This window comes from Hylaeus anthracinus, unplaced genomic scaffold (genome assembly GCF_026225885.1).
Source record: "Hylaeus anthracinus isolate JK02 unplaced genomic scaffold, UHH_iyHylAnth1.0_haploid 12002, whole genome shotgun sequence".
In the NCBI taxonomy this organism is placed as follows: Eukaryota; Metazoa; Arthropoda; class Insecta; order Hymenoptera; family Colletidae; genus Hylaeus; species Hylaeus anthracinus.
This window is the reverse complement of record NW_026534349.1, coordinates 17,844,441-17,852,640: the sequence shown is the minus strand read 5'-3', so window position 1 is coordinate 17,852,640 and position 8,200 is coordinate 17,844,441.

Genomic DNA, 8,200 nt, shown 5'->3' with positions numbered 1-8,200 from the left:
TTTTGATCGCGAAATACTGCTAAATATTAGTAATTATGCTAGTGATGTGGAGCTGTGTGAGTGCGTACGAGCGCATACAAGGCACGGAAGTCCACTCCCTTAAAATCTCCTAGTATAATAAATGGTTTAGGTAGTTGCACGACTAGCTCATTGATTTCACTTTCAAGAAAAACATAGCTATTTGGAATGTATATATTACATATGCAGAATTTAATTGGAGTGTGGATTAAAACAGCCACAGCTTCAATATTTGTTAGAAGCCGTATTTCTGTAGTTCTTATGTTGTCCTTTAAGTATGTAGCAAGTAGCAACACCTCCGCTGGCATGAATCAAATTAGATCGATTTTTGACATAGCCTTGGTAATTCCTCATTTGTTTGACAGTATCAGTTTCAATATTAGTTTCTTGAATACATATTATATTAGGTTGGTACTTTTCAATTAGTAATTGTAGTCTTTCTATTCTAGCGTAAAAACCGTTGATGTTCCATTGTAGCATGTTGGTCATGATGAGTTACTGAGCTTTCGAATTATAATTTTACGTAAAACCATAATTATATTATGTTGTATCGGAGTCAATGTCCGATGACCAGTTTCCTGAGACTATCAGATCGGGGTTCTTCAGTTTTTTGCACAGTCTAGTGATCCTATTTTTAATACTACGTTGCTCTAACACAGGGTGAATAGATTTTAGCATTTCAATTAAATTTGTTATGTTCTCCGTGTACTCTTTCGCTATTCCTATTGGGTTAGTAGCGCCAAAACTATTTTCCAAAAAATTTATAAGTTGCTGATAGTTAAGAATGTATTTTCCTGTAGCGTTTTCAATTGTATTCTTTGCAGGTTCGAGAAGATCGTTTAATTTTTCCGGTGTGGAACTTTGTGAACTTTCCTGGGAATGTTTTAGTTTTTTATTTTTGGTTGGAGCATTTTTCAATTTTGCAATTGTAGATTTTATTGGTGCTTTGAATAATGGGTCCTCTACGTTGTTGGCGTTGTTTGTAACTAAGGCCTCAGACGCGGTCTCAGAGGATGTTAGTGATAGTGGTCTCTTAGAGCATATAATGTTTTGATTTGTTTGCTCTGAATGAGGTGTTGTATATATATCAGGGTTTATTGATATCTCTTTGGATAAAGGTATGAGAGACGGCGATAATGGATCCGACTCTGTTGTCGCAGCCACTGGTGTTGTGCTTTTTTCATTTGTTTCGGGATTGTACGGACATTGTTTGGCTATATACCCTTCTTGCTTACACATAAAGCAATTTAATTTGTCCGAAGTAGTGAAGATACGATAGACAGTTCCTTCGTGTGAAATAGTAAAAGAATTAGGTATTAGATTGACATCTTCAGGGTTAACATACATCTGCCTACAAAAACTCATTATATGTGAGTATTCAGGCTCAGTAATTCCGACTCTTAATGATGTTATTCTAGAGCATAGTCGTACATTATTTTTCTTAAATACAGATTCTATCATGGAGTTTGGTATAGTTGGTGATACATTAGATAAAATGATTCGTTGTGCTGGAGTTATCAGTGGCCTTACTTCGATTTTGTTATTCTTGATTGTTAGATATTTAATTGTTTCTGTTAGTCTTGTTACCGTATCTTTCTTGTCTAGGTAAATACATACTCTGCCATTTGATATTATCGAAATAAATCGTATAGCTTTTGGGCCTACAGCGTCTCCCAACGCGCAAGCGTAATCCCTAATTGGGCTATGTGAACTTGGCACCCGACTTTTAAAAAATTAATTTTTGTTTATAGAAAACGATAGTATTTCGTTTGTACCTGATTGTACCTCCAATAGTTTTGTTTGTACCTCGACCAATTAATAATTAAAAAAAATTCAAAAAATGGTCAGCAGCCGACATCGAGATTTTTGAAATCGGTGTTTCCCGATTCTTTAGAATCGTTTGTACCCGTTTGTACCTCAATAGTTGAAAATTAACGAACTTCACTCTTACGCGGATCAACAATTGCTATAAAATTTAAACTATTGAGGTACAAACGAAAAGAAAAACATTTCCGGCGGGTGCAAACGATTCTAAAGAATCGTGGAAAAACAGATCTTAAAAATCTTGAAAATTAACGAACTTCACTCTTACGCGGATCAACAATTGTTTGTAAAATTTAAACTATTGAGGTACAATTGGTCGAGGTACAAACTAAACTATTGGAGGTACAATCAGGTACAAACGAAATGCTATCGTTTTTTATAAAAAAAAATTAATTTTTTAGAAGTCGGGTGCCAAGTTTACATAGCTCCTTAATTGTAATGCCCTCGATGGCTGGTAGAATTATTGCTTGGTCCTTAGTTGGAAAAATTTCAGATTTCGTCGCAATTGCATAAGATTTAGCTACTTTAGTTGCTTGGTTATCATAAGGATCTCCTGTATTGGTGTTGTTAGATGAGGAACTCCTGTAATCAAAAGTTCCATCATTTTTATTAATTTGAGAAGCCATTTGTGCTTTGATTGCCGGAGTAGTAGTTTTCATTTGAAATAACTACTTAGTGTAGCCAAAAACGGCACTTCACTATTCCATACACTACACTACCCGAATAGGCATACGCGAGCGGAGCAATAAACACGTCCGACTGTCTCGGTGGCTCCGAGTGAACTGTACAAATATAATGTTATTCGAGAAAGTACGGTAATTTCATTGGCACAAGTTGCTAGGTTACGTTAAATCGGTATATCCACTAAAGTTTATTATAATATTAATCGTACGTTTCGCAATAGAATCCTTTCGGAGTTTTGACGGACTATGTGCATAAGCAAAGAACCAACAGACTCTGGGTGATCCAAATCGGACACATATCGTAATCCGTGTGATAAATCTTATTACCCATTTCTATTGCCCTAACACCTACACGTAATGATAATTCTATTCCTAGTCTCGTCGTGCACCATGCATAGATTTATCCACGAAGATTGATGTCTGTTTGTTCACGTATACGCGTCTATTGTATGCGCGAGGAGTCATCCTGTGTGTAATTGTACTGGCGCTGCCCCGCGTCGTCGTTTCATTTTACTCTGTAGTGGAAATCAATATTAACGGTGATATTGCTCATGGAAATTGAGGGTACCTTGTTGTTGGGCAAACAAAATGAAATAAACAAAACTCTGGTGGCAGTATCGGAACGTAGCCATGCGTCGTATTTGTGGCGTTCTCGAATGCATCGTAAACATTCTCCAAGAGTGAGTTGCGTTCGTTTTTCATCGACTGTTTGTAGAAGTACGAAAGAAAATCATCCAAAGAACGGTACTAAATGGCACCGATGAAATCCTAACTTGTTCTTTAAGAAAAATAATTTATCGAACTTGTAAATGATTGTATCGAAGAAATCGATTGTTTCTACCACCGTATCATGCGTGGCCTAGTAAAAAGTTATAAATCGAGGCAAGGCAAAACGAAGCGGCGAAACGAATTTTAAATTTTATTCAATATGTTAAAAAAGGCATTTCTTCATAAAAAGAGGAAGAAGTTTGACTCCGTCGAAATATCGTATACCGATTGTAAGCGTTTTGTATTGAGAAAGGAACTGGAGTCGACAAAGCAGAATAGAGAAGTACGAGGCGATAGGGAATGAAATGGGAAACAGTGCATTTGACTTTCCTATCAGCGTCAAGTGCTTATAAGCGTTTAAATGACTCCTCGTTTGCGAAATACCACTAACAGATATTCAAGCATATTTCTATACAAAAGTTTTTCACCTCTCTTTAACAGCTTTCCACCAGATTTAAAACAGGCGCAAAATTTAGTTACGCTTTCATTCGATTTCACTAAACACATTTGTAACCGCTAACGTAATTTTACGTCTTTCATTTCCACAAGCTGTAACCTTCAGCCTGGAGACCATTGACGTCAGTGCTACGACATTTCATACACAAGAGTTGGAAAAGCGACTCTCAGGACTGTTAGGCTAAAACAAATGATCGTTAAATTCTTTATTCAAAAAAGTAAAAACATTACACCAAGTACATGAAAAAATGGAGGATTCAAGAAGTTATCATTGAAAAATAAAAGATCCCCATAAAAAAACTACAAAAAGTAGAAAAAGATGTGAAATCGAAATGAGCTGCCAGATGATTTGCCTAGATTTCCGCGGCCTGGAAGTCAAATGCTTGGCGTGGCCAGGCAAGGCATTCTTAGATCATCAATACCCATACTTTCTCTCTCACAGACTTTCACGCAATTTGTCAATTTAAAACTCTGACAATATTATGAGTACACTTTCATTATTTTGCGTTTTAAAATAATTCTTATTCATCGACACCTTGACCTTGCCGGCCATGCCAAGCATTTGACTTCAAGCCCACGGACATCTAGGCAAATCATCTAGCAGCTCATTTCGATTTCATATCTTTTTCTACTTTATTGTAGTTTTTTTATCAGATCTCACTTCTTTTTACAAATCATTTATTATATAGAATCTATTTTAAATTTATAAAAATAAAATTGATATTTCTGTAAACTCTACAGAAGAAGTCTAAATTATTTGTTCTTTTAATTGGGTAGAGTAAAATAAAGGGAGAAGGGATAACAAAAGCGGACATATATATATTTCTATAATTTATTAATTATAAACACTTATTCGTTCAATTTATAAATAATTATATATACCTGCAATTTTTTTTTCTGCAAGAAATTTCAATGTTAATGATAAAATGAGAAAATGACTTCATTTCTATGAGCTCTACATAAAAAGTCTAAATTCAAAACACTTTGGTGGTATGGATCTATATTAAAAACAGTTTTCTGTATGAATGAGTCGCACGCGGGTTAACCCCATAAGTACGTGCGAGACTCGTAGTCTTGTATTCGGGCCAATTGTAAATATTACGGGCTTGGCCCGTAGTACATCGGTCGCGGCAATCATAAACATTACGGGCATGGTCCGTAGTACGACGCACAGTGCGGACAAATTGCAAAATTGTGGACAAAAATCAAAATTTCATTACTAATGTAAATATATTGCTATTTATTCACAAAAAAAATTAAAATTAACCATAAACATTAATAAATTCACAACGAAATTATCAAATTTAACAAAAAATTAACAAACCCCGATTTTGATGAAACTTTATATACTTTGCAACGTGATTTCCCGACACGGTCCGCGATTCGCGTTGGGAAGCTTACCGTACCGTACCGTGGACGGGATCGGTAGCCTCTAAGCCGCGTCGCTCGGTGTTGCCGTTGTTAGCCCAACGCTATTGCCCTTCAGATACGCAAATTAGTCATAACCCTGAGTTACCCTGATGGCGCTCTCGATCTTGGTCGGTCTCGTTCCCCGCGGAGAGTTCACCTCTTTGTGACGTGGGAATCTGCCACGTCACAACTTATTTGTGAGACCTTCCGAATGAATTACACCATCTACAGTACGTGCTACTTTTGCGTTTTGAGAGAGAAATTAACCCTTTTGTCCGAACCGCCACTTTTACTTTTGCTCGGAAACGATTAGAGATATCAAAAAAATGTTCAAGTAAACATTATACTGTTTTTAGAGGCCTATAAATGAATACCAACAAATTAAAAAAAATACGAATTTTTTTTTTTAAATTACACCCCCCCCCCCTCGAAATTTTTGAAAATATTGATTTATTTCTAGATCAGTAAAAGCGTCTTTTTATTCTGAATCTGTATGTGTGAGTTTATGATTATTATACAGAGAAATGATGTAATATTGCAAAATTTTCGCTTTAGTAGTCCATATTTCGAATTCTTTAGGAATTTTTTTCTCATAAATAATACAAGTTGCTCCTATATGTTGTTTAACAAAATATGCTTCGTTTTGATCGAGGATGTGAGAAATAATTTTTACAGAAATCCATAAATCAATTGAATCAGAATTTTTATCTTCCAATTGTGACTGTACACCAACAGTACGGTCCCTTATTAAAAATTATGTAAAACCGAACGTTGCAAGTATATGCAAAAAAACTTATAAGTTTCTTAAAATATAACAAATAATGCATACAAATATGTTGAGAACTCAGGATATTTTTTGCTGTTTGGTCTGTACGTTTATTTAAAGATTTAGGTACTCGTAAGAGATAAATGTCACTTCAGTCATTCAACATCGATAGAAAAAATAAATCTATTTTCAATAAATATAAAAGAAAATGTATATACCTTCGTTGGTGCCTTCCATTATACACAATTTATATAAATATATTCACTAGTTGAACTAGTTATAATAATTGGACAAGAAAGAATATTTTGCTCCTAATAAATCACGTCTGACAGTCCTTTCTCTATTATATTTTTAAAAAACAATGTTTCACCACTACTTTTCACTTTATATAATAATATGTGATCACAGGTTGTACTTTTTACGCTATCTACCGTTTTAACTTTTTCTTACTTGGAAACTCTATGAAACGCTCTCTCTGAAAACTCGCTTGTATCTGATTCTTCACCCTATGATACTAATTCCTATTTCTCTAATTGTTTATACTATCCCTTCTCTGCAGCAAATACATTCTTAAAGATCAATTCTTTGAGCGACAAGCCATACCACATCTTCAGGACCGCTATCGCTCAGACATAAACCTAAGTGTTTAACTTTCACTCCTCTATATCCAGTCCACATTTACGCTCTTCCAAACAATCTCCATCTATGCTTACATTCATATTACCTTTTCAATAGTTACAAACCAAAAAATACTAAAAACCAATTAAAAATAATAAAAATTATCGGTATATTATTATTGTATATTGCATTATGGATACAAATGATTGATATTGTTGAATGTTTATTTAGGAAATAAATACAACAGAGTTTTAAACTAAGTATATATTTAAAAGTATAAACTATAATTTACAAAACAGAACCGACGTTCTTCGTTCAGAGGTTTTCTGCTAACTAACTGCCGAGAGTCGGAAAAACTATAAACGGTCAGGGGGTGCAATAAACCGTGTCCTTCTCAGGCAAAACCGACCCCCGGTAAGGAGGGGACTGCGTTGACGAGCGCAACTACAGAAAACGTTCGAAATTACAGGCACAGGCCAAGAATAGTGCTTATTCTCAACAGATATATGATTATTTATAACAATTTCCACGCTGACACACATTTTCTACAATAGAAATCTGCCTCACATTGTGATATATACTAATATTGAATTTTATCCACTTAGTCCGCACTGTGCGACGGTCGCGATTTGTAATGTGAGCACAATTAGTTACATGTTATTCTTGGCCGCTAATTTTTTATTATTGATTTTTGTATAAATACTAATTATGTTTTTTATTTATGTTATATTTTATTAATTGATAATAAATATTTTGTAGTATTATATCTACCACAATTATTATTATACATCAGGTTGTAATTACTTATCAAATATTTCACAAAGTTAAACCAGTTGTATATTACACATGCAGTAGTGCGCAATTGGTACAACGATTTGCCGAACGCAGAATGGCTCGAAGGCTGAGCGATCTTGTTTACGTTTTGGGCCCAGGCTGTTGGAACGTAAATCGTAGGTTAAGGGGTTAAAAAGTCATGCTCGTCGTGTGTATGACGAGGAGATACGTGACGATCAGTCATGGGCGGTGGTGAAGCGCACCTTGATTCGGCGCTTTAAAAGACCGCTGCCATTCGCGCGTTTGCTGAAAGAAGCAGGGACGTACATGGCGAGCCCCTGGCAACAACTGGGAGATTATTGTTTTGAGAAACTCTCCAAGTTGCGCGCCCTAAAATTGAAGATTCCTGACGCGTACTTGGAGGACGCTGTCATCAGCAGTATAGGCGACGAGACGATCGAACGGACGATTCGCTCCAATCGATATGAAAACGACGACGAGTTACACGCTGTGATGAAGGAGATGGGGTCGATGCCACGAGCGACGGCCCAGAAAATGGCGAGTCCACGACAACGTGGGCCTATGAACGAAATCGAGCCGACGACTTCTACGTCAACAGCGAAGCCGACATCGTCTACAACGGCGGAGGACACCCGACGACGGGCGGTTACCTGCTTTAATTGTGGAGAGGTGGGGCACTATTCGGGCAGGTGCCCAAGCAGCCCGGTTACCTGCAAGTCTTGCAGTAGACAGGGTCATTTGAACAGATTCTGTTCTAGGTTGAAAGGCATGAATACGACATAGGTGAGCGACGAGTAGTTTGATATTTTAGCAAACAGACGACGCATGATCAGAGTAAGTACCACTCTTATGAATTAGAGAC